Here is a 27,440-nt window from a genome sequence, read left to right as displayed (position 1 = left end):
ATATATATATATTTAAATTTGTTATTGTCTTTCTTTTGGTTGTGTGAGGAGGTAAAGTATATCTACCTATACCTCCATCTTGTCTGAAAATAGGAACACCTAAGTTTTAGAAGGTGCTGCTAGCCAAGGGCTTGTTTCAACTTGATACTATTCATGCATTTCTTGTTTCATATATTTTGGGATAGAAAGGGAGGACTTGATAGGTGTTTAGCTGCATCTCTCCCTTTACCTGTGAGGAAACTTGAGACTAGAGAAGTTGGGTTAGTTGTCCAAGGTTATAAGGAGGGTGGTGGAAGCCCAGACTTGAATGAACTAAGTTGTCTTCACGCCATGAGCCAAGCACCATCTCCCTCTTGCCTGCCCTCTTTTAAACCTGAATTTGTTTACCTAGCAGAGTGCTAGGACTTTCTTATATGGTTCTTCTTAGTCCTATTTGTGTTTTCACCTATTCTGAACTATTTTAGTTGGGAGGAGGAGGAGAACAAACTGTTTGACTCTCTTTGTGTTGTTGTGATTCTTGTTTATTGTTTGTTATCATAGGTGCTGTGTCCATCTACACAGCTTCTGGGTAGACATTATCACATGGCTCCTCCTTAGGGCCAGAGTCCCCAAACACTTATTCTTTTGTGTTTGGGAGGGCATGAGGATGCTGTATCCCTGGCCCAGCTTCTATGAAGAAGCCAAGGTGTTGTGGTCCAAAGAGGCTCTTTCCTGTAAGAAGAGCTCATGTCATATCCATGAAGAAACATGTCATATCCATGTTTCTGTCTTTGTAATTTGAATTTTGTTAATCTAACCTCACAGCTTTCAGCAGTCTTTGGCCTTTCTGACTTCAACCTTTCTTGTCTATAAAGGAGAAATGGGTAAAACTACTTGACTATGGGAAAAGACCCACCTTATAATAGATGTGAAACAACAATACATTGTAGAGAAATATATATACATTTTAATTTTTATCATAATTGAAAAATGACCCCAGTGTTGTCTTTAAGATGAAGTATTTGACAGCTTGAAGTTCTGTGATTCAGGGAGTCCATGGAGGAAGCATCTGGTGGTAGATAGCAGGAGCTCATCAATAGGTAGGTAGGACTGAAAAGGATTAGAGCTTTTCCTGAGCATAGCCAAGTGAGAGTCCTGCACAAGGTGTGTCACCTTCTCAGGAAGCAGAGAGGCACTTAGCAAAGACGACAGGAAGCCAGCTGTGCCACAGGATGGGCATGGGGTTTGGGAGGAGTATTAAGATTCAGGTTTGGGGCTGGATGGAGGCTCTGAGATGCCCTGAGTCCTGTTGATCAAGCTGCTGGTGGTGTGAGAAAGCATCTTTAACAAACCCCTCTTTCTTTTTATCTGAATTACTTTGATTTGGGAAAGCTAGGAGGGGTTATTAAGATTTCCTAAGTGCTCTGAATCTGCAAGGGCAAACCTTCTGTCGCAGTGAGCATTGCTTCCAGGTTCTAACAAGTTTTTACGTTGGATTAGGAACAGTAAGGGTGTTTTACCTGTGCTAGGGGTTTGTTAGTACCAACTACTGGGGCAGCTCCCATTCCTTCTTGTCTTTTTGGGTGGGGAAGTACAAATCCCCTTTGTCCATAGGAAAAAACAGGCAGGGTTTCCTCTGTGGGTATGGATTGGACCAGAAAGGTGGGCTTGCCCATCCTGGACTGAGAAGATGAGATTTACACTCTTGCTGTAAAGTTCTCCAATTTCAGAGGCAAGGACCAGGAGACAGGTACTCCTGTCCTTTAATCTCACTGAATCCCTTTAAAAACAGGCCCACCTCTCCTTCCTGCCCATGGCCCATGCAGATGAGTGAACAGTACTCCTGAGCAGGTAATGAGTTTCTGATACCCTGGGAACATGAACATGAGCAGGCTCTGCAGTTAATGCTGTTGGGTCCACAATGACTGGGCGGGGTCACATTACATTGTCACCAGGAACTTACTAGACACAGGTTTTATTTTCTTCAGTAATGGTGTCATCATTTGTAATAGCTTCAGTTTCTAATGTTTACAACAACTTTACAAGCAGAAACCATCATCTGTTGGATTTTGGGAGCACATTTGTATTCTTATTGAGATGAACCTAGTATGTGTGACTTTTCCCCTAATACCATGTGATAATTCATCATTATTGATAGGTATATTTTATCTCTACCTCAATATCTTTCTCCATCTCTATATCTGTCTCCACACACACATACTCATGTATATATTCTCAATATAATACATAATGCACAATATATAACATATATAATTTATGTATAACTCTACAATCTTTTTTAAAATTATATTTTATTAATTATGCTATTATAGTAGTCCCAATTTTGCCCCTTTTCCCCCCCTCTACCCATCACTGCCTACTCCCTCAGGCAATCACCACACTGTTATTCATGTCCATGGGCCGTGCATATAAGTTCTTTGGCTACTCTATTTCCTATACTGTACTTTACATCCCCATGGCTATTCTGTAACTACCTATTTGTACTTCTTAATCCCCTCACATCTTCACCCATTCCCCCATACTCCCCTTCTATCTGGCAACCATCAAAACTCTCTCTGTCATATCCATGTTTCTGTCTTTGTTCTTGTTTGCTTAGTTTGTTTTTTAGATTCAATTATTGATAGATATGTATTTATTGCCATTTTAATATTCATAGTTTTGATCTTCTTCTCTTAAATTAGTCCCATACATTTCATATAATAATGGTTTGGTGATGATGAACACCTTTAGTTTTTTCTTGTCTGGAAATCTCTTTATCTGCCCTTCAATTCTCAATGATATCTTTGCTGGGTAGAGCAATCTTGGCTCTAGGTCTTTGCTTTCATGACTTTGCATATTTCTTGCCAATCCCTTCTAGCGTAAAAAGTTTCTTTTGAGAGATCAACTGACAATCTTATGAGAACTCCCCTGTAGGTAACTAACTGCTTTTCTCTTGATGCTTTTAAGATTCCCTCTTTGTCTTTAACCTTTGGCATTTTAATTATGATGTGTCTTGAAGTGGGCCATTTTGTATCCTTCTTGTTTCGGACTCTGTGCTTCCTGGACTTGCATATCTATTTCTTTCACCATATTAGGGAATTTTTCTTTCATTATTTTTTTCAAATAGATTTCCAATGTCTTGATCTTTCTCTTTTCCTGCTGACACCCTATGATGCACATTTTGGATAGCTTGAAGTTGTCCCAGGGTCTCCTTACACTATCCTCATGTTTTTGAATACTTTTTTCTTCTTGTTGTTCTGACTGGTTGTTTTTTGCTTCTTATATTCTTAATTATTGATTTGACTCATGGGTTTATCCACTTTATGGTTGTTTTCCTATAAATTGTTCTTCATTTCAAGTAGTGAATCCTTCATTTCTGACTGGATTTTTTTAATGCTGTTGAGGTCCTCATTAATTTTCTTGAGTGTCCTTATAACCGGTGTTTTGAACTCTGTATCTGATAAATTGCTTATCTCCTTTTATTTAGTTCTTTTTCTGGAGTTTTGATCTGTTCTTTCATTTGGACCTTGTTTCTGTGCCTCCTCATTTTGGCAGCCTCCCTCTATTTGTTTCTATGTATTAGGTATAGCTGCTATGAGTCCCTGTCTTGTTACCATGGCCTAATGTAGTAGGTGTCCTGTTGGGCCCAGAGGCATAGCCTCCTCTATCACCCAAGCTGGGTACTCGAGGCGCACCCTTTGTATGGTGTCAGTACAACCTCCTTTTGTAGTTGAGCCTTGATTGCTGTTGGCAGGTTAGTGAGAGGGATTTGTCTAGGCCTGTTAGCTGCAAGGACTGGCTGTGGCCACTGGTCTCAAACCTCTGCCCTCTGTGGAGGATCAGCTGTGCAGGGGTAGGGTGGTGGTACTCTGTCATGGTCTGTAGCTGTCCACTGGTTGTGCTTGCTCTGCAGTTTCCCGGGTGGTGCATGCCAAGGTCAGCCTCAATCCGTGTTATAGCCCAACCTGCCTGGGCTATAAAGCAATCTGAGATGGCTGCTACTTGTGCTGGGTTTGGAGATTCCCAGGGGATGCCAAGCTGTGAATCTAGGCTGGCTGTTTCTAGGGCTGGGCCTGGGGCTACTTAGCAAGAAGTATGGAGTCTGGGGGCTCAGTGTGTCTGGCTGTTTTTTGTTTGATAGGATTTAGGCAGTTGTGAAGCATGAGTCAAGACCAGCCATTCATATAGTAAAGTCTTGCTAACAGTTTGTGTGGGCCTGTAAGTCGGGTGGGATGGAGTCTCAGGGTATCTCCAGGGTGAGGCAAACAGTGTTAGCCAGGTTGATGGAGTCTCAGATGTGGTACCTGCCTGCAGGCTCTGTGGCTCTGTGGAGGGACAGTTCAGAAAAGGGACAATGGCCTCTGCCCACCTTTCCTTCTGGGAGAAAGCTGTCTGCCAGCTCTCACCTTGATGCCAGACACTTCAGTTCCTCCCTGTATGTCACTGGTGCCTTTCAAGCTTCTACCCCAATGCTGGAGCTCAGAGGGAGTGAGTCTGAGTAGTCCATGTGTGGGTTCTTTAAGAGGAACTGCTGGGGACTCCAGAAGTTTCTTCTACCAACTTAGTCCCCTCTGGTTTTTGCAGCCAGAATTTGGGGGATGTATCTTCCTGGCATTGGAACCCTGGAGTATGAGACCTGTTGTGTGCCTGGGACTCCTCATTCCTAAGATATCCCTCCCATATTTTTATCCACCACAGCTGGGTGTGGGACTAGCCTCTTCTGCATCTCCGCCCCTCCTCCCAGTCTGGATAGATGTGGTTTCTTTAATTCCATAGTTGTCAAACTTCCATTCAACTCGATTTCTGATGGTTCTGAGTGTTGGTTGTTCTGTAATTTAGTTGTAATTTTGATATGGTTGTGCAAGGAGGTGAGCCATGTTTTGCTATGCTGCCATCTTCACTATACAATCTTTATATATCACAAAGATGTGTTTACCTGTTTTAACAGTTCTTACCAGGTCAAGTCCTCTGAGCTGTCTGTTCTCCTTAGGAGATGTCTGTTCTCTTTTCTGTTCACTTTGCTGGTTGGTGTTATGACTTTCTGACCACGTGTTGTGAAGCATCAATGGTGAGAGAGGAAAGTGTTATAGGCCCTAATTCTTTTTGCTAGAGGAAGCTCAGTCTGTGTACAGGTGTCTGTCCAGCAATGAGCTGGACATTGGGAGTGCCCCAGCTGGCTGTAGGACAGTGTACTTCAACCAGATGCTGAAGGCAGGCTCACATAGGCAGGGCACATGTGAACTGAAGATAGTGGGCTGTTCACTTTCCTTCTAAGGGCAGGTTTTGTTTTCTACTATTTAGTTAAGTGTTTATAGAACACCTCTTACCTCTCGAGCCTTGCATTTGGTGCTATAGGACAGGAATGATATGTACTTCTTGCTGTCAAGGACCTACTCAGTGTAGTGGACACAGAAAAATGAAAAATATGCTGGCATTACAGGTGCTTTAAGGAGGGCTGCATGTGAAGGCAGCCCTCAGTCACCTGAAGCCCAGGTCCTGGTGAAGATATTGCTTGCAGGGGCACTGTAGGCTCAGGGCTGGCAGTGGCACCTTTGGAGATGATCAGGATGGTTGGACTATGGGCTTCACACTAGAGATGGAGGTAGATGAGAATGGGAAGGGAGGTAGCCACTGGACCATGAAAGGTCAGAGATGCTCCTGAGTGTGAACTACATCCTGAAGGCAGTGGAGAACCATTGAAGAATGTTAAGCAGGGAAGCAATCTAATCAGATTTGCATTTTACAGAGCTACATCTGTGCTCCCAGACCTTTGATAAAGGCTCCAATTTTTTCTTAGGAAATATTGATAATGAACTTTATGTTCTATAGATGAAAATCCTTTTCCTTGGATGCCTTTTTCTATGGTGACAGGCTTCTAATAATAACTGAGTGGGCTTAAGTAGTTAGACCACTTCTGTGTCTTCTACCTTATCTTCAAATCAGGGGTAATTGTGAAAATTGTCCCTTTCAGCCTGCTCTGCTGCCCAGCCATGTCAGCTAGCAAGAGCAAGGCTCAGGGTTGGAACTGTGGGGGCTTCTGGGGAATTTTTTAGCCCTTGTCCCTGCTAGTATGTCTCCATTAGTATGTCCATGGAATAGTCCGTGGACACTTTGAATACTCAACGAATAATTAAATTTCTGGTTGCAAGGGGTCTTTCACATAGGGGTCTGTGTTGATGATCTGTGTTCATAGCACAGTATTTCTCATTAAGAAGTGAATTACACTCTGAGCATCCTGAGCATGATTCATACTAAAAACTAAATGTTACATGGTGACCTACTGCACACATAAGAGTATGCAAACATGTATCACTGGATAGAGGTTTCTTCAGGCAGTATTCACTCTTATTTCCTGAGATGTATTCTCTTTCCCTCTCTATAAAAAAATCACTATATTAATTAAATAGCCCACTAATGGGACACATCCTAAAGTTTGAAAAACATTGCCCTGTAGGAACTTACAGTCCTGGGTACAGAGATGAGGCTTGTGATCTCTATTCATATGACAGTGGGCAGAGAGAGGAACAGGCAGAGGGTGAACATGTGGAACTATGTTATATGTCATACGGAATCTAGGCTGGGATTAAACACTGTAATCAATGAGACCCATATGAACACACTGAAAACTAGTTTTCAATTTGCCTTTGTTTACTTAAGTTGACTGTGTTGACTATCTTTAATGATTCCTGTTATGGTGATGCTCGGTATAATACTGTTGAGTACCTGCTCTGTTTCAGGCATGTATAGACCCTATATAATTTAGTGTTTGCATCACCTCTGTAAGGCAAGTTTTATTATTCACAATAACAAAAACTCTACAGTTGATGGTTTTTCCACTTTCTGCTTTGCCAGAGTGGCTGAGAGAAATAGCTTGGATGGTACATGGAACTGACCATTTTCTGTGACATCAGGTCTTAACCTTGTTTTTAGATGTAGGCAGTGTGTCCTTCATAGTTATTGTTGCTTCTACCTTTTCTCATTAGAGTATGGTACCAAGGTTTTCACACTAAACAAGTGGTTCCGGGTAGGTTTTGTTCTTGAGAAACCAGGTTCCAGCAGCAGGCGGTAGAGATGGCTATACAGAAGACTCTCCTTTGGGATTTAGATTCCTCCAAAAATTGCTGTCTGTGTTCATCTCACTCTAGGGCTTCATGGGAGCAGTCTATAGAGAAACTAAGATTGAGGTATGTGAAATGCTGCTGAGACACAGGGTGATGTAATGTGCTCTTAGATTGGGGCTATCCCCAGAGGCATGGCATTTTATATTTGTTGCTGCTGAATCCCAAGCCACAACTTGATATTGTCTCCGTTGCAACATTGCAGACTGTCACAGTCCCCTGTATAAACACTGTAAGTTGTTACTAGTGTGCCTTCCACGAGGCAGAGTGAGTCTATCAGAACCCAGGTTCAAGGAACTACTCAATTAGGGAACAGAACGTTTCACTAATGCACAGGTTATTTATGAGGGAAGATTCATTATAGGATTCCTTAAAACAGCAGGGATTTCTTATATTATGTTTAAAAGAGAATCAGATTTAGCTCAGTTTCATAATCTGTTCTAGGTGCAGCTCTGCATAACTTGTGATATCTGAGCTATAATTTCTGCTTATATGGGACTATGAAGTGAACTGGATGATATGAAAGAGCATTTCCTATTTCCAAATTCCACAGTTCTGTTCAAGTGTAAGAAATTAAATTAATTCATCAGACTCCATATATTGTTGAATTTAATAGATGTTTCCACATGTAGTTGCTGGGGACACTATTGGATAAGGTCAGTCCTAGCCTTCAGGAAGTTCTAGTGAACTGTCTGTTATACACTTGGCCTTCATAGGGTAGAGCTGGAGAATGCCCTCCTGCCACAGTTGCACTGGGGTTAACTATAAAAAATGGGGGTATAAGTTCTTTATAAATTTAGCTTATTAACTTTTTAACAGATGTATTGGCAAATATATTCTCCCATTCTGTGGGTTGTCTTTTAATTTTGTTGATGGTCTCTTTTGCTGTGAAAAAGTTTTATAGTTTGATGTAGTCCTATTTTTTTCTTTTGTTTCCCTTGCCTGGGGATATATATCAGATAAATATTGCTACAAGCAATGTCCAAGATTTTACTGCCTATATTTTCTTCTAGGATTTTTATGGTTTGGGGTCTTATATTTAAATCTTTACTCCATTTTGAACTTATTCTTGTGTATGGTGTAAAAGGTGGTCTATTTTCATTTTTCTGCAGGTATCTGTCCAATTTTCCCAATACCATTTATTTAAAAAACTCTCTTCAGCTCCTTGTTTGCCCTTGCTTCTTCTGTCAAATATTAATTGACTACTAAAGTGTGGGTTTATTTTTGGGCTCTCTATTCTGTTATATTGATGTATGTGTCTGTTTTATATGCCAGTACCATGTTGTTTTGATCACTATGACCTAATAGTACTGTTTCATATTAGGTAGTATGATTCCTCCAACTTTGTTTTTTCTTTCTCAAGGTTGCTATTGCTATGCGGGGCCTTTTGTGGTTCCATATATATTTTTGAAATATTTCTTTCAGTTCTGTGAAATACAACGTTGGAATCTTGATAGAAATTGCATTGACTGTATAGTTGCTCTGGGTAGCATAGACATTTTAATGATGTTAATTTTTCCTATCCACGAACACAGTATGTGCTTCCACTTATTTGCATCTTCTTCAATTTCTTTCTTCAGTGTTTTATAATTCTCTGAGTACAGGTCGTTTACATCCTTTGTTATATTTATTCATAAATATTTTATTCTTTTTGATATAATTGTGAATGGGATTGTTATCTTAATTTCCTTTTCTGTTAGTTCATTATTGGCATATAACAATACAACTGATTTCTGGATATTAATTTTGTATCCTGATACTTTGCTGAAATCATTTGTGAGTCCTAGTAGTTTCTTTGTGGAATTTTTGGGGTTCTCTATGTACAGTATCATGTCATCAAAAACTAAAGACAGTTTTACTTCTTCCTTTTCAATTTGGATGCCTTTTATTTCTTCTAACTCAACAGAAAAAACCAAACAATCCAATTAAAAAATGGGCAAAGGACCTGGTTAGACAGTTCTCCAAAAAGGACATACAGATGACCAATAGATATATGAAAAGATGTTCAACATCATTAATCATTGGAGAAATGCAAATTAACACCACAATGAGATATCACCTCACACCTGTCAGAATGGCTATAATTGATAAATCAACAAACAACAAGTATTGGCAAAGATGTGGAGAAAAGGGAATTCTTTTACACTGTTGGTGGGACTGTAGACTTGTGCAACCACTGTGGAAAGCAGTATGGAGATACCCTCAAAATTAAAACTGAACCTGCCTTTTGACCCCAGGATCCCACTTCTGGGAATATATCCAAAAAAATCAAAAATGCTAATTCAAAAGAACATAAGCACCCCTATGTTTATTGCAGCATTACTTGCAATCACCAAGATATGGAAGCTTGCCAACTGTCCATCAGTAGATGAGTGGATAAAACAACTATGGATCATTTACATAATGGAATACTACTCAGCCATAAAAAAAGAAGAAAATTTTACCCATTGTGACAACATGGATGGATCTGCAGAGCATTATGCTAAGTGAAATAAGCCAGTCAGAGAAAGACAAATACCATATGATTTCACTTAGATATGGAATCTAATTGAACAAACTGAACTAATAAGCAAAGTAGAGATAGACTCATAGATAGAGGTTTGATGACAGCTAGTGGGCAGGGAGGTTAGAGGTGGTGGGAGTGGGCAAAAAAGATAAAGGACTCATGGACATGGACAAGAGTGTGGTGATTGCAGGGAGGTGGGAGACATAAGGGGGTTATATGGTAATGGAAACATACAATAAAAAATCAAAAAAATAAAAGATGGGGATGTTTTATTTTTTTCTGTGTAGCCATATTTTACCTACCTTTTGAGAGAAAGGAAGGATTTGTTTTCAGCAGTATCTTTTGCTGAACACTAAACTAAATTCTGAGGGAAAATGCAAATAAAAGTCTTGCCCTTGAGACCATTAATATCTAGTGAAGGAGTCAAGAAAAATACAGAGAATATAAACAGCACAGAGCAAATAGTTATTGTGTGTAAATTAGTAGCAGCTGTATAGAGCTGTATGTAACTGCTGGAAAATACTAGAACATTTAAGTTATTGAGAATCCAGGGGTTCCTCAGGGGTGACTGAAAAATGAATATGAGACAGGTTTTATAGCCTTTTCCCTTTCCTTCACTGAAACTGTGGAGAGGAAGTTGAAATTGACATAATCCTTTTGTTGTGTAGTCTAGTAGTTGGTAATCTATAGCTCAGTAGGCCATATCCTGGCTAGCACTTGTTTATAGAAAGTATTGTTGAAACTCATCACACTCATTCATTTATGTGCTATTCTTGGTGGCTGCTTTCATGCTCTAATGACAGAATTGAGGAGTAAGGAAAGAAAATTCACGTCCTGCAAAACCATTTACCATCTGGCCTTTTGTAGGAAGTTTGCTGACCCTGCTCCAGTTGCTTCTTCATGTGAACATAAAGTAAACCCATGTACACAATTACCCACAACTGATTCTCTGGTTAGGGTCTCAAAGACTAACCAATTTCAATGGAGCTGGGTGTAAGCACATCTCTGCATTTGTTTCCAATTACTTTTATCTTTTTTAATGGAGCACTTAACAGCTCAGAAGGCTTTGCATCCTGCACTAAAGTTGTTTACCATATTTTTCAGACTATAAGATGCACTTTCTCTCCCCCTGCAAATTTGGGAGGAAAATCGCGGTGCATTTTATAGCCTGAATGTAACTTACCCGGCTTGCTGGGATTGGGGCGGAGCGGGGCGGGGGGCAGCGGTGGAGCGGGTTTTTTTTTCCTATTTTCCTTCTCTAAAACTTAGGTACATCTTATGATCTGGTGCGTCGTATAGTCTGAAAAATATGGTAATTTGTTATTTTGTGTAGGTGTGTTTGTTGTCTTTTAAATAAATGTAGAAGTCCCGTATTTTGATTTCATTTTTTTATCACAACAGTTTTAGCACTTTGGCTTCATGTGCTTTGGGAAGCTAAAAAGCAACTGAGTCTCAAAACTAACTCATTTTTTAAAATTTGTGTGTGACATTATACATGCATGTATAAATATATATATATATATATATATATATATATATATATTTGCCTCATTGGAATGAAAATGTGTGTCACAGACTATGTGCGAAGTTTTCTTTGGCTGCTTGCAGTTACAGGACTGTGCAAAATGCTGAGCTTTCTTTGTTGCTTGTGTGCTGACTAATCAAAGAATTGATTTTCCTCTCTTTTACATTTGTAGAATCAGAAGATTATTTCTCAAGTTGAATTTTTTGCTCATATATTAATTTTCAAAGATTAATATGTTACACTTTTTCAAGAAGGAGATACAAAATGTATTTAATGAAACAAACAAAAATAACTCCCTTTTGTATATAAGCAAAATGGAGATTTCTTATGCAGAAAATCAGTGAATTGCTCATGAATGACACACTGGCATTCTATGTAGTTAAAACTGTTTTTGTGGTTCAGTATAGAAATAAACATTACTTTTGTATTACTTTGCATTCCTTTAGCTAAAACGTGGATTCTTTTATTCTACATTTTCTTTTAGACTAGAGAATTTAAGGCTAGCTGAGTTATTTCCTTATAATGATTGTAGAATTTTTCAAAATTCTGTCTGATTTCTTTTAAAATGACATGTGGACAGTTCCATTTTCCTTTGATAGCACATCTGTGTTTATAAATATTCTAAATATTTCACACATTTTCCACCACTCCTTTAATCCTCAACTATGCAGAACTTGCTCTTTTCTTAGAGAAATCAGATTTGGAGGAGACAATCCTGTTTCATTCCCTTATGATTATTCATAATTTTTCAGGATCAGTTCCTTTCTTATCCATGCAGATGGTTTCTGGAGGCAGAGAAAACAGGTAGAGGGAGGGGAATATGGAGCATGACTTGATTTGTTTTCAGCCTCTATCACCAGAGATGCCTGCCTTAAAGGTCTTCTGGCCCATGTGTGGACTGATGGCTGAAAATGGGAATAAATTGCCACTGTGGGAATAGCTGTAGTCTCTGTCTTTGGCCTATGGAGAAGGTTCTAGAGTCCAGATGGTTTATTAGAAGCTAGATTCTCATCACTCAGATGTGGTTCAAGGACCAGCAGAATCAGCATCCCCTGGGAGCTGGTTAGAAATACAGAATCTCAGGTTCTGCTTCAGACCAGCTGAAGTGGAATGTGTACTTCACTAAGGTCTCCTACAGGATCCATGAGCACCTTAAACATTGGGAAACTCTGGTCTAGATCATTGGTTTCCCCAAATGACCAAGCATCAGAATCACCTTTGGCTTGATAAAAACTATAGAATGCTGGTCCCAGTCCCCTGAGATATTAATTCACTAGGTATGGGGTCATCCTGATGCCCAGCCAGTTGTGGGAACCACTGGTTTGAAAGGGATCACCCCTCTTTGGAAAAGGGATGTTCGAGACTGCTGAGTGTGTATCTGGAGGTCCTCAGCTGGCTTTGGTCCACAGTCTACCCTGCTGTGAACTTCCCTTTCTCCCAGACTCCATCCAAGAGTGGACATGTCATTCTTGAAGAACCCATGGAGGTCTGCAGGCCACTGGACCAGTGTGCCAGCACCGTCTGCATCTCCAGCTGACGGGGATGCAGATTTGCAGGCAGTCTAGCTACCCAGCCTCCATTTGCTTCTATTCCAGTTCCCATGGAAACAGATTGCTGGGGGTGGGGGGGGGCGGGGGAACTGGGCATGGTGCTATCTTTACCCTGTTTTTGGCAATCTGAGGTCTGTTTCCATGGGAACCACAAGGGAAAGGGGATGGTAGTAGAGTAGCTAGACTGCTTTTAAATTTCAATGACAGCATTTGTCCTCACTATGAAACCCCTTTTGCCCAAGTTTATCACTAGGCCAGAGGCCAGTGTGGCTCTCAATATAGCTGTGACTCATCTGTAGGGGAGGGGTGGAGAAGGAGGAGGGAAATGGTGCTCTTAACATATCCTTGAAAATGCCAATTATTTTCTTTTCTTCCAGGAAGCCATTTTTAGGTGATGGTATAAGTTATTTAAATGTCTTCTTTAACTATTATTTCTTGTATGGCTTTATTGAATATAATAATATGTTTTTCCTCAAAGGAAGTGAAAGATAAGTTATTTCAATAGGAGTGATGTAGGGCTGATGTGGGGAATCCCTACAGTTGGTGGGTGTGCAGTAAATATTGACTGTCTCTGTGTGTTGGTGTGGGGATGAGGGCCTGGTGGAGTGAAACAGGGGCTAACTTAGCAGGGGCAGGTTGGGTGCTCTAGTTAGATGGGCCAGTTTTGGCCGTGTTAAGGAAACAGTGAAACATACCTGATGTTGACCTATTTAAGTAATCATTTGAAGATGAAAATATTTAATTCTAATCTAACCAGGCTCTAGGTTTTAACTCTTGAGTGTTCAGCCACAGAGTGTTATTCACTGGATCTCCTTGAGATGCTATATATTTTTTCTCCCCCTGCTCTTTCTCCCACCTCTTTTACAACTGATTGACTGACCACACCTTCCATATATCTCCCAAGGATATCACAACGATGTCGTATCTGCCCTCTTCCCTGTATATCATTACTTCCTTAACCATTTATTGAGGGCCTGTTAGATATTCTGGTGCATGTACGTGTTTTCATGTATTTTCTCATTTAGTCATCACCACTGTCTTATATTTATATTAATACCTCATTTGACAGATGAAGAGACTGAAGCTTAGAGAGCTTGTGTAATCTGCCTGAGTATGGTGTGTGGGGGGCGCTGCTTAGCAGAATTGCTATACTAAGCGCTGTTTGACTCCAGAGCAGTGCTGTCTGCTTAGCACAACCCTCCATGGAGTGAGCATTTGTTTCAGTGCCAAAGTGGATTGCAGAGTGTCCCTGGCAATAATTTGTCACCTAATGGGAGCTGATTTATCATTTTCTCCCACCAGGCAGCCCAAATAAACAGGCAGCTCCGTGGTCTTTGATATTAGTCTGGTGTATTTATATATGGGTATTTTCCTATTTTGAATGTATTTATTAATATATTTGTTTTGAGTAAAAATGAGCAAACTTTAGTTTTGATTCCTTTTGGAATATTTGGGGAACACTGGTCTAGAGAGAGTATTTTGGTGAAAAGCAGCAATAGCTTGCTTTCCTGTGAGGAACAAAATCAAATCCTCATTCTCGCTGTTCGAGGGAACTTTTACTGCACTAGTCTGTGGGAAGTTGGGAGATGGGGACACACTGTTATACATTGTGCTAAAGTCTCCTCCTGCCTTCCCTTCCCATCTACCCATCTGTGCCTCCCTCCAGCCCTCAGGGCCTGCATCTGAAGAAGCTTGCTGAGCGCTCCACTGCAGAGGTGGGTTCTAATGAGTCAGTTTCTACTTGTTGACTCCAGTGGGGAAGAGGACAAATAAGGACTAGACTTTGAGAGGGAAAAAGGAAGAACTGAAAGGAGATGCTGTTTTAAATGCAGAGAAAGTTTGCCTGTCAGGCTGACGAGGCCCATGGAGTCCTTAGATCATGAAAGGCCTCAATCTGTGCACTTAACTTTGGCAAGTGATGGGAACATGAACAGTGATTTTAGGTTCCAAATTTGGTGGTTAAAATTTCCTCTTGCTGCCACAGCCCTGCAGTTGTCCAGGCATTCTCTTGCCTAGTGGATCTGTGGACATGTCAAGGCAGATCCTCTCAGCATCAAGGATACTGATGCCGGCTTTAGTACACTATGTGGAATGAGACAGTTTTCTGTAATCATTGATAAGTGCTTCTAAAGCTGAGAAAACTCATAAGCATGTGGCCTCAGGTACTGTAAGAGACTGCTGCTGATGAATACTCTAGGCTTCTGGAGGGGACAATTCTATATTATAAGTGGGCACGTTTTCATCACTGTCTGGGCTGCTTGATGGAACACCCAGTACCTGTCTGTAGTGTTTTTCCCCCATGAATAACACTAGTTTGCTTTTCCTATACAAGAGTACATGAATAGCCTTTGTTACCAAGGCAGCGGAAATTGGTCGAATGAACTCTTTCTGTTTGGCTGGAGTCCTCCAGAACATGCAGGGACTGGGTTTGTGTAGTCCCATTAGTAAATACCAAGTAACCTGGATCCTCTGCTCCCTTCAACAGCTGCTCTTCAGGACAGATGCACTTTCATGGCCCTGCCTCATCCAGCCTTTCAGGAAGATGTGAAACTCTGTCAGTGTTTCCCTAATATATGTGGAGTCAGGCACTGCTTGTCAAGTGGCTTGGTGTGCTGGGGCCTTGCGCTGATGTAATGTTCATCATTGTGTGTAACTGTACCACTGAGAGCTTCTTTATCACACTTGGAATGGTTGCTGCTGGTGATAGCAGCTCTGGGGGCCAACCTCAGACAGTACCATTTTGTGTTACATTTTTCATATACCTGCTGAAATGTTCATCTTAGATTTTTGTGATCAGATTAAATTGTTCCACCAATACTAACTAACTGGGCTGAATGAGTTCTGTTTCCACAATTTGATGTGTCTCAAATGAGGTCTTTAGTTCTCATATGAGAACCTGTGGTTTCTCTAAGTAGTCATAGAATCTGTGATCTTCCTAGGACTATGTGTGTGTAATACGTTGCTTCTTCTGGTTCCCTTAACTGAGAGAAACAGCATAGTAGTTGAGTGGAAGTTTAAGCTCTAAGAGGATATGGGATGGATTTTTACCTGTGTCTACTCTGCAGACAATGGGAACTTCCTTCTCTCTCCAGAGGTAAGCAGGACTTCTAAATTTTGTTGTAATAGGCATACTTAGTTAGTAAGGAGTCTTTCTGCTAGGTCACTCACAGTTGCACCTACATTAAATTGAGCAATGGTATCTACTGGCCACTGGTCAGAACCAGCTAATGAAAACTTAGGTGTTCCCTGTGTGTTTTGATTAAATAGGCATAGACGTAGAGCTGGTCTGGAGCTTTGCAAACAAGAGACATTTAGGAAACCTTTGTTAATGCAAGTGATGAAATTATGTAGACCATTCATTTCTTATAGGGAGCATTGGCTGTTTTATTGTTGATCATTTTTATTAGCTTTAAAGTATTGGTGATTCTGTTCCAATACCCCCTGTTGTGTAGAGCAGCACTGGGGTTGGTAGGTGTCCTCTCTGTGCTGTTTTATTCTTGGGGCCTTTTAAAAGCTCGGCAAGTACATGTAAAGGGCTTAAAAAGTTAGCATTTTATCAAGGAAACAAACCAAATGAAAAAGGATGTAAGAAAGATAAGACTCTGCATAATTATTTTCTGGCAAGGAAATATAAAACCTTAATTAAATTTATTTATTACTATCCATTGTTGTTTTTTAAATTTGATATTTCAATATGAAAACATGAAAAAATTGATATCGAGAGGCTTCTTTTCCTTTTAAAGGCAAGGTTTTCTTTTTGTCATTTTTTCTTCTCTACCACATTTCAGACCAAATGCGTCACCCACACATTTTCTCTAATTTTGTATCCTTTTCCCTGTTTCTCTTTGTTATTAATTTTAGCTGACGTAGAATGACTTTGAGCTTCGATTTTTATCTATTGAGAGCTTAAAAAAAAGACAAATCAACTGAGGAACTATGAGATAAAATGACATGTTGTGTCCAGTAAGGTCAGATAAGAAGTGAAAGAAAGTGGGTGGGGTATATTCTCAAAGACATAATTTATCTGTCATCTGCTGAGGTGAGTTGTAATCATTGTAGCCACTATTATTTCTTTAGCATTTATTAGAGACTAATGTTTTATGTATGTTTCCTCATTAAGTGCACCATAATTCTATGAAGTAGATGTCCTTGTCACTTCCATTTTACAGATGAAGAAACTGAGGCTCATAGGAGCTATGTAACTGCCAAAAATCACACATAGCCTAGAATGAGGTAATGCCGAGGTAGACTGACTCAGAGCCTTTTGTCCTCTGGCCTGCTTGTATGTAAAGCTCTCATTTCACTGTGTTTTCATTGGTGGAGGGGCTGTCACTCCGTGTGCTTCAGAATCCCAGCCGGCATTTCCCACATGAAGTGCCCCACAATGTTTGAGTGCCCTGTGCCCAGCAGCCTCCTATGTACTGTGCCCTTGGAACTTTCTGCATCTGATTCAGGACAGAAGTAAGTAAAGTGACAAGAAGATGACCCAGCTTAAGCTCAGATGTGATTCAGTGTGTATAACCAGCATATGTTGGGGACATACTGTATTCTGGTCTCCATCATCAATGCCACGGCCACAAAGATTAGCAAGAAAAGGCTTTTTGTTAGGAAATACCTCCATAGACAGAGATGAGATAGGCACCATGGGGACAGGAGCTTGGTTTGTTTTGCTCACTGCTATCTCCCAGCACCTAAAATAATGCCTCGGTAGAGTAACAGCCTCACAAATAGTTGAAATACTGAATGAGAAGATGCAGCTTCTGGGGCATTCTGAATGCCAGAGAGCAGAGAAAGTCATGGACAAGGCTCAGGTATCCAACAGAAGCCTGCTGGTAGCTGAGGCAGGGAGTGACTTGGCGTGGGGAGCTATGAATGCAGGTGTTGGCAGAGCAGGCATTGATGGGTGATGAGGGCATTGGTGGGTGTGCATGAGGAGGACAAAAATTGTTTCATATAAATAGCTCATCAACCCATATTCTCTTCTGCTGCCAGCAAAGAATGAGATGACAGCTCCCTTTCTCTTTTTGTTCAGACTTGTTAGCTCCCTGCATGACCCTCCTATTTCTTTGCCTGTCATGCCCATTGTAAACTGATTTAGCTGAGGAAAGCAGGGGTAGGGGCAAGTACTAAGTGTGGAGCAGCTCACAGCCCAGTTCCTGGTGTGGCCAGCCTGTCACACCAGGCTGTGAGAGGTAACCATTTCTCATGCAGCTGCCCTCTGCTCAGCTGGCATCCACAGTTGAGGTGGCTGTGAAGTGCTCAGACTAGGTCAGGACCACTGCAGTGCATGTTCACTTGAGGACTATGTGACCCTGTGCCAAGCCACTGACTTTTCCTTGTCTTTTCTTTTCAGCATGTTGTTGCAGGCATGGCCCAATTTGGGCTTGGTAAAGTGGAAATAGTGTCAGTATTCTGTGATTCCCACTGACAGTCAGTACAAATGCACTCTGTAACCCTTTCTCAGCTTCTTCCTTTGGTCAATTTGCGGGTATGGGAGAACTTTGAGCTTGGGCCTAGACTGACACCTGGTTCTGTTCCCAGCTCTGCCTTCATCATCACAGTCACCTCCAGCATGTTCCCTCTCCTGCCTGAGTCTCATTCTCCTCCTACGTCAAGTGAAGGGGTGGGATAGGTGGCCCCTATTGCTTCGTTTGCTTCTAGATAGTATAAGGAGATAGTTAGATTGTTAGTGATTCACTAGTAGGACAGTTATCCTACTTAACTATTTTTTGGGGAAACTTTCTCCAACTTGGTATGAGTAGAACCTCAGACTGTGGATCCTTCAGGACTTATTAAGTCTCATATTTGACAAGGTGACTTTTAAAAGGATATTCTAATATAATTGCCACTTTTTCCTGTTTGTAGTTTGTGTGTGTATTTGAAACAAATGTTTTAGATTTTGAACTTGCTTTCCTGAAATGGGAACCTAAGTAACTGGACTCCTTCAAGCTACCCAGGGCTCTGATGGCTTTCAGGTTGCATTTTAAAAGCTACAAATTGTTTTACACACTGAATCACAGGAATTAAAAGTAATTTGAAGAATCTGTAACATCCCAATTCAACCTCCCCTGGTTGCAGACAGCTGGTTTCTCTGACTTGTTCTTAGATTTGTGTTTATGTACAGATTTCCTGTGCTTGTTTGCCATGTCCTTTTCATGCACATTTGTCCTGTCTCCCTTGATCAGAAACACTGCCACAGGGGCACACTCAGACCAAAAGGGACCTTGGGTTCCCCTTCTCACTTTACAGTGAGGAAAGGGGAGCCTGACAGGCTGAAGGACTTAACCAAGTCCTCTAAATGGGCCCTGGACTAGGGGAGGGATGCCTTGCCCATTGCACTCTGCCCTACTGCTGTAATGCAGGCAGGGAAATGTTTTCCTAAGGTCCTGTGTTTTTGCTGTTAGGGAATCTTGAGACTGACTGGCACTTCCCAAGGTCAACCAGGGGCATCTAACTTGCACTGTAGCCCAACACAAAACCGTAAGTTTACTTAAAACATTATGGTATTTCTTTGTAATTACATGTTGCTGTGTATTTAATGTGTGGCCTAAGACAACTCTTCTTCCAGTGTGGCCCAGAGATGCCAAAGTTTGGACACCTCTGGGAGAAACTCATGTGGAGAAGTGTGATGTCTCTCTCTCAGAGTGACACCTGATTCAAGCTCTGATCAGAAATAGATCCTTGGGTTTCTTTTTCCACTATTCCTCACATCTGTTCATTGCCACTTTGAACTTAAATGAACCAGCCCATAGTTGAGATTTAAAAAATTTTTTTGGTAAGCAGTGCAGTACAAGTCTTAATGTTTTAATTTTTATGTTTTTTATAAGATGTATTTTTAATTAAATGGATTTTTAAAATATATTTTATTGATTATGATATTACAGTTGTCCCATTTCCCCCCATCATTCCCTTCTGCCCTACACATCCCCTCCCTCCCACATTTTCCCCCTTTAGTTCATGTCCATGAGTCATACATATAGATTCTTTGGCTTCTACATTTCCTATACTATTCTTAACCTCCCCCTGTCTATCTTCTACCTGCCATTTATGCTGCTTATTCTCTGTACCTTTTCCCCCTCTCTTCCCCTCCCATTCCCCCTCTGATAACCCTCCATGTGATCTCCATTTTTGTGAATCTGTTCCTGTTCTACTTGTTTGCTTAGTTTGTTTTTGTTTTAGGTTTGATTGTTAATAACTGTGAGTTCGCTGTCATTTTACTGTTCACATTTTTTATCTTATTTTTCTTAGATAAGTCCCTTTAACATTTTATATAATAAGGCCTTGGTGATGATGTTCTCCTTTAACTTGACCTTATCTGGGAAGCACTTTTTCTGCCCTTCCGTTCTAAATGAAAGCTTTGTTGGATAGAGCAATCTTGGGTGTAGGTCCTTTCCTTTCATGATTTCGAACACTTCTTTCCAGCCCTTTCTTGCCTGCAAGGTTTCATTGGAGAAATCAGCTGACAGTTTTATGGGCAATCCTTTGTAGGTAACTGTCTCCTTTCCTCTTGCTGCTTTTAAGATTCTCTCCTTATCTTTCATCTTGGCTAATGTAATTATGATGTGCCTTAATGTGTGCTTCCTTGGGTCCAACTTCTTTGGGACTCTCTGAGCTTCCTGGACTTGCTGGAAGTCTATTTCCTTTGCCAGATTGGGGAAGTTCTCCTTCATTATTTTTTCATATAAATTTTCAACATCTTGCTCTTGTTCTTCTCCTTCTGGCACCCCTATGATTCAGATGTTAGAACATTTAAAGTTGTCCTGGAGGTTCCTAAGCCTCTCCTCATTATTTTGAATTCTTGTTTCTTCATTCTGTTATGGATGAATGTTTCTTTCTTTCTTCTGTTCTAAGCCATTGATTTGAGTCCCGGTTTCCTTCCCTTCACTGTTGGTTTCCTGTACATTTGCCTTTATTTCACTTAGCATAGCTCTCATTTTTTCATCTAATTTGTGACCATATTAAACCAATTCTCTGAGCATCCTGATTACCAGTGTTTTGAACTGTGCATCTGATAGGTTGGCTATCTCTTCATCACTTAATCGCTTAGTTGTATTTTTTCTGGAGCTTTGATCTGTTCTTTCATTTGGGCCTTTTTTTTATTTTTTATTTTTTTGCCTGTTAGGTAGTAAGGGGTGGAGCCTTAGGTTTTCACCAGGGTGGGGCAACCCATGTTGCTGAGCTGTGATGCTGTATGTGGGGGAGGGGTCTGAACGGGAACAGTAGTGTTTGCTCAGCTCTCTGCCGGTTTTCAGTCACTTCCCCTACTACCCACAATCAAATTGGGCCCTTCTGGTGCTTATTCCTAAGCGGGTGGGCTTGTGTACATTCTAGGACCCTGTGAGTCTTTCCAACAAACTCCCCCGTGAGGCTGGGAGTTTCTCCCGCTGCTTATTCAACCCCCACAGGTGTTTTCAATCAGAGGTTTGAGGCTTTATTTCCCGGCACTGGAACTCTGGGTTGTTGCATCTGTCATGCTCCTCAGTTCGTCCTCCCGGTTTATCTGCATGCAAATGTGGGGCCTCCCAGTCCACAATCCTATGCCTCCCTGGGTCTGCCAGCCACTGCTTTGCCATGAGTCCTCTCCACCCAGCTGCTTGTCTCCGCCCCTCCTACCAGTCTGGATGAATGTTTCTTCTTTAACTCCTTGGTTGTCAGACTTCCATACAGTTCGATTTTCTGTCAGTTCTGCTTGTTTTTGTTTTTAAATTTGTTGTTGTCCTTCTTTTGGTTGTGTGAGGAGGCACAATGTATCTACCTATACCTCCATCTTGGCTGGAAGTCCTAATTTTTATGTTTTGAATTTTACAACAGTGCCCCAATTTGTCAAGGTTAAAACTATCTCCTTGTCTTTCTAGTGTTCCTTTCTCCCTGGGTCTTCCCTGGTGGGTAGAGCAGTGATGGCTTAGTCAGACACAGGCACATGGTCTCAGCTCCCAGTCTACGGCCTGGAGCCCTTCAAGCTGCTCAGTCTAGCTGTCACCTGGGTAACTAACACTCAGCCAGTGAATCAGTCTGTCCACACTGAGTGGAAATAAAAAATGAAACTGCACTGTTTATTCTTTATGCACTACACATTTTTTGAATGTAACTAAATTTTCAAAAAAGATTGTTTTACTTCTCCATTGGGTTTTGGCCTCTGTGCCCACTGTGTCACCCTAATGTTTCCTGAACTTCAGATGTCTGTTTTTACAGGTTGTAATTTTATGAAACCTCTGACCTGTTGAATGCAGTGAAGTTTTCATTCTCCAATGATTTCTAGGAGGACTGCACTTCATAAAAGTTTTTATGGAGAAGTGGTAAGGCCAACAGATTCCACATCTTATTTGGTTAGGGTTAGTGGTTGTTCATGTTTTTTAAAAATGTCCCTTCCTTATGGGGGTGTTTTTCTGTTTCATGTGCTCTATTTCTTTAGTAACTATTGCTTTGTTATGGAAGGGATTTAATGACATTTTTCAAGTACAATATTGAATTAATTATTTCCTGGTTAGTCCTGCCCATCTTCCCAGTACAAACACTGTATGTGTGTGTGTTTGATGAGAATGATGGTACTGTGCTTGCTCTAGAGGGGGGCTTTTCAATGTGTGTCTGAGGATTAGCTTGTGACCTTGTGTCTTGGGTAAGTTACCTCTTTCTTTACACTTTCTTTTTCTTTTCACCCTTGATTTTCTTGATTTGGGTACTACTAGGCTTCAAGGCATTTTGGCTCAGGGAACTACCTGAGATTCAGAACTAGTATGGAAATAACAGTGGTTGCAGGGGCAAGGCACTCAGGGGTTAGTCCTGACTCTCCTGCACACTGCTTCTTGTGGCTAAGTGATTTAAGCTCTGTAGGGTCAGAATTTTCTCTCTGTGGTTTGAAAGGATTTAAAACAATGACCTCTGTGGGACTTTACTGGATGGGACATTCTGTGAAGTGTAAGTACAGTAGGAATCACTGTTCATGATTACGGTCTCATCTTGACCTAGATGGGTGGTAGGAAAAGCCCTTGCTAGTTCAGAGACTCAGAGTCAGAGCTGTGGAACAGCCTCTCAGCCTAGGAAACATTGCTTTATCAGTTCACGGCTACTGGTTGTGGTGGTGTTTGCTGAGCCCTTCTGTATATACCCCTGTGGACACCTACAGCCTTCATCCACTCATCCATTCTTTCAGTAAACAGCTATTTACTGAGTGCTTATGAGGCATCAGACAGCATCTTAGGTGCTGAGAGTCTATGCAGAGTCAGCCAGTCATTGTCCTTGTCCTCATGGTGCTTAAAGTCTAGTGGGAGAGATGGGCGCTAAGCAGTCATGACCCCTACATGCAGGCACAACTATGGCAAGTTCCAGGAAGCCCGGTTATCTGGCACCAAATTTAGCCAGGGGGAGGATGTTGGAAGCATCTCTCTGAGGACGGTTGTTTGAGCTGAGACTAGAAAGTGAGCAGCAGTTCATGAGCAGCTGCCGCATGAGAATGGAAGATTCTCATGTGGAAGGACAAGCAGATGAGACACTATTTGTCAGCTGCTCTGCTTTTTTGCTGATTTTTGATGGGTTACTAAGCTGTGAAAGTAGACCTCTGATCCCCAGACTGCTGGGTCATGTGACACTTTTTTACTGAGCATGGCTGGGTTTCTGGATGGTTGGGTCCCTCACTGAATAGAACAAAGACTCCAGGTTCTAGAGCCTTTCTACCTCTTTGTTACAGATACACTTTCTATACACTGTGTTGTTAGTGGTTAGGAAGAAAATATTGATAGTCCTTATAGTTTCATTTTAACTTGAAAATTGCATATAAGGAAACTCAGAGTATATGTAGGAATATACAAGTTATCCATTAATGAGATAACACAATTATGTCCCTCCATCCTTTGTTGGGAACAGCACACATCATGCTCCAAAACTCCTGGCCAAGACCATGTCTGAGACCTCAAAATGAATTTTTTTATACCTATTGCCACACCCCTATTTCAGAACAAGTAAAGTTAAGAATTGGTGAGTGTGATAATGACAGTAAAAGAAAAAAAGTTTGTCGTTTCTTCTATTTCTATCCACATCTGCCTCAGTCTTTCCTGCAGTCATTTGCAATATTATATGGATAGCTTGATTTCCTAAAACATTAGGTAGCATACCTTTTGCATTGAAACAAAATAATATAAACAAAAACCCCACAACGAAACAACAAAAACCTTGCCACGTTCAGTTGTTCTCTGAGTTCAAAGAAAGAGAACAGATAAAGTCTAGCATTTCTGTGCATTGAAGGAATTGTAGAAAATGGCAAAGAAAATAAAAGTTTTAGGCCAGGTGGGCTATTGTTTTTATTTTGCAATTCCATTTCCTAAAATTGATGACTATCATGCATGTCATTAGTTTACTTTAGAAGTTGACGCACGACTTTGGGATACTGATACTCTGTGTGTTGGTCATTTTATATGGAATGTTTAAATTCAGAGAAAAAAAATTGTCCCACATTTTCAAGGCAGTTCAAAACCACCATTTACATAAATAATTTTTAATTAAAATAAAAGTTTTACCTATTCATTAAACTTAAGGACTCCTGCTGGGCTACAACTTATTAACTAAGATTGTTACTGCAGGTACAGGAAGGTAATACAATCGAACTTCTTAATATAATAATAATTATTATTTTTAAAATATATTTTATTGATTATGCTGTTCCAGTTGTCCCAGTTTTTTCTCCCTTTTATTCCCCTTTGCCCTGCACTACCCCTGCCACCAGCATTCCCCCATCCCCTTAGTTTATGTCAACAGGGTATACATATAAGTTATTTGGCTTCTCCATTTCCCATACTATTCTTAACCTCCCCTGTATATTTTGTACCTACCATTTATACTTATTATATATATATATATACATATATATTTTAAATTATTTTATTGTTGTTCAATACACTTGTCTGCATTTTCTCCCCACCCCTCTACCCCACCGCAGCCAAACCCACCTCCCTCCCCTGCTTCCACACTCGCCCTTGGTTTTGTCCATGTGTCCTTTACAGTAGTTCCTGAAAACCCTTCCCCCTACTATCCCTTCCCCGCTCCCCTCTGGCTGCTGTTAGATTGTTCTTAACTTCAATGTCTCTGGTTATATTTTGTTTCCTTTTTTCCTTCTGTTGTATATGTTCAGTTAAAGGTGAGATGATATGGTATTTGTCCCTCACTGTCTGGCTTATATCACTTAGCATAATGTTCTCCTGTTCCACCAATGCTGTCTCAAAGGGTATAAGCACCTTCTTTCTCTCTGCTGCATAGAATTCCATTGTGTAAATGTACCACAGTTTTTTGATCCACTCATTTGTTGATGGACACTATTGTAAATTGTGCTGCTTTGAACATTAGGTTCTTTTGGGTTGGCGTTTCAGGGCTCTTAGGGTAAAATCCCAGCAGTGGAATTGCAGGGTCAAAAGGCAGTTCCATTTTTAGTTTTCTGAGGGAATTCCATGCTGTTTTCCACAGTGGCCTCACCAGTCTGCATTCCCACCAACAATGTACTAGGGTTCCCTTTTCTCCACATCCTCCCCAACATTTGTTTGTGGATTTGTTTATGTTGGCCACTCTGACTGGTGTGAGATGGTACCTCATTGTGGTTTTAATTTGCATCTCTCTGATGGCTAATGATGCTGAGCATCTTTTCATGTGTCTCTGGGCCCTCTGTATGTCTTCCATGGAGAAGTGTCTGTTCAACTCCCTTGCCCATTTTTCAATTGGGTTGTTTGTATTCCAGGAGTAGAGTTGTGTGAGTTCTTTATTTTTTGGAGATCTGACCCTTATCTGATATATCATTGGCAAATATGTTTTCCCATACTGTTGGTTCTCTTTGTAATTTGGTGCTGTTTTCTTTAGCCATCCAGAAGCTTTTTATTTTGATGAGGTCCCATTTGTTTATTCTTTCCTTTATGTCCCTTGCTTTAGGGGACGTGTCTGTGAGGATGTTACTGCATGGAATATCTGAGATTTTCCTGCCAATGTTTTCCTCTAGGACCTTTATGGTGTTATGACTTATATTTAAGTCTTTTATCCACCTTGAATTTATTTTTGTGTATGGCGTAAGTTGGTGATCGAGTTTCATTTTTTTGCACATAGATGTCCATATATCCCAACACCATTTGTTGAAGAGGCTATTTTTGCTCCATTTTATGCTCCTGCCTCCTTTGTCAAATATTAATTGGCTATAGAGACCTGGGTGTATTTCTGAACTCTCTGTTCTGTTCCCTTGATCTATATGTCTGCTTTTATGCCAGTACCAGGCTGTTTTGATTACAGTGGCCTCAGAATAGAGTTGATATCAGGTATTGTGATCCCTCCTGCTTTGTTCTTCTTTCTCAAAATTGCTGCAGCTATTCGGGGTCGTTTATAGTTCCATATGAATTTCTGAAATGTTGGTTCTATATCTGTGAAATATATCATGGGTACTTTATTGAGGATTGCATTGAATCTATAAATCACTTTGGGTAGTATGGCCATTTGATGATGATAATTCTTCCAATCCATGAGCATGGTGCATGCTTCCATTTGTGTCTTCCTTAATTTCTTTTTTCAGTGTTGTGTAGTTTTCTGAGTAGAGGTCTTTTACCTCCTTGGTAGGTTTATTCCTACTTTATTTTCCTTGTTGCTATATGAAATGGGAATTTTCTCCCTGATTTCTGTTTCTGCAGTTTCGTTGTTGGTATACAGGAATGCCTTTGACTTCTGAGTATTGACTTTGTATCCAGCTGTTTTGCCAAATTCATTTATTAGGTCGAGTTGTTTTTTGGTGGAGACTATAAGATTTTCCATGTACACTATCATGTCATCTGCAAACAGTGACAGTTTCATTTCCTCCTTTCCAATTTGGATGCCTTTTATTGCTTTTTCTTGTCTGATTGCTGTGGCTAGGACTTCCAATACTGTGTTGAATAGGAGTGGTTAGAGAGGGCATCCTTATCTTGTTCCTGATCTTAGTGGGAAAGCAATAAGTTTTTGTCCATTGAGTATGATGTTGGCTCTAGGTCTCTAATCTATGGCCTTTATTATGTTGAGGAATGCTCCCTCTATTCCCAATTTGTTGAATGTTTTTATCATAAATGGGTGCTATACCTTATCAAATGCTTTTTCTGCATCTATTGATATGATCATGTGGTTTTTGTCTTTGCTTTTGTTTATGTGATATATTATGTTTATTGATTTTAGAATATTGTACCATCCTTGCATTCCTGGGATGAATCCCACTTGGTCATGGTGGATGATCTTTTTAATGTATTGCTGGATGCAGTTTGCCAATATTTTGTTGAGGATTTTAGAATGTATGTTCATCAGCGATATTGGCCTGTAGTTTTCTTTCTTTGTTATGTCTTTATCTGGTTTTTGGATTAGGATGATGCTGGCATCATAAAAAGAGTTTGGGAGTCTTTCATCTTCTTGAAACTTTTGAAATAATCTGTGGAGGGTGGGGGTTAGCTCTCCCTTAAATGCTCTGTAGAATTCTCCTGTGAAATCGTCTGGTCCAGGGCTTTTGTTTGTTGGAAGCTTTTGGATTACTGTTTCAATTACATCAGGTGTTATTGGTCTTTCAGGCTTTCTGCTTCATCTTCATTGAGTTTTGGGAGGTTATATTTTTCTGGGAATTTGTCCATTTCATCTAGGTTTTCACATTCCTTGGCATATAGTTCTTCATAGTAATTTCTTAAAATCCTCTATATTTCTGTGGTATCACTTGTAGTCTCTCCTCTTTCATTTCGGATTGTGTTTACTTGCGTCCTCTCTCTTTTTGTTTTCTTGATGAGCCTACT

The 27,440-nt window shown here is 40.6% G+C and overlaps 1 protein-coding gene across 7 annotated transcripts in view; it reads left to right on the top strand.

The window, feature by feature from the left end:
• The window catches only part of LDLRAD4 (low density lipoprotein receptor class A domain containing 4), a 684,091-nt gene that overhangs the window by 216,532 nt on the left and 440,119 nt on the right, over positions 1-27,440 (top strand). Inside the window, exon 3 of one of the 7 annotated variants that reach the window (XM_045187830.2) lies at positions 21,871-21,974. The exons of the other annotated variants lie outside the window; for them this stretch is intronic. The gene's annotated coding sequence lies outside the window, so the exon portion shown is untranslated. The remainder of the gene's footprint in view (positions 1-21,870; positions 21,975-27,440) is intronic. 7 annotated transcript variants of the gene reach the window in all.

The sequence above is a fragment of the Desmodus rotundus genome, chromosome 10 (assembly GCF_022682495.2).
Source record: "Desmodus rotundus isolate HL8 chromosome 10, HLdesRot8A.1, whole genome shotgun sequence".
Classification (NCBI taxonomy): domain Eukaryota; kingdom Metazoa; phylum Chordata; class Mammalia; order Chiroptera; family Phyllostomidae; genus Desmodus; species Desmodus rotundus.
Note: the sequence above shows the minus strand (reverse complement) of the source record. Positions and strands in the feature narration are given on the sequence as shown.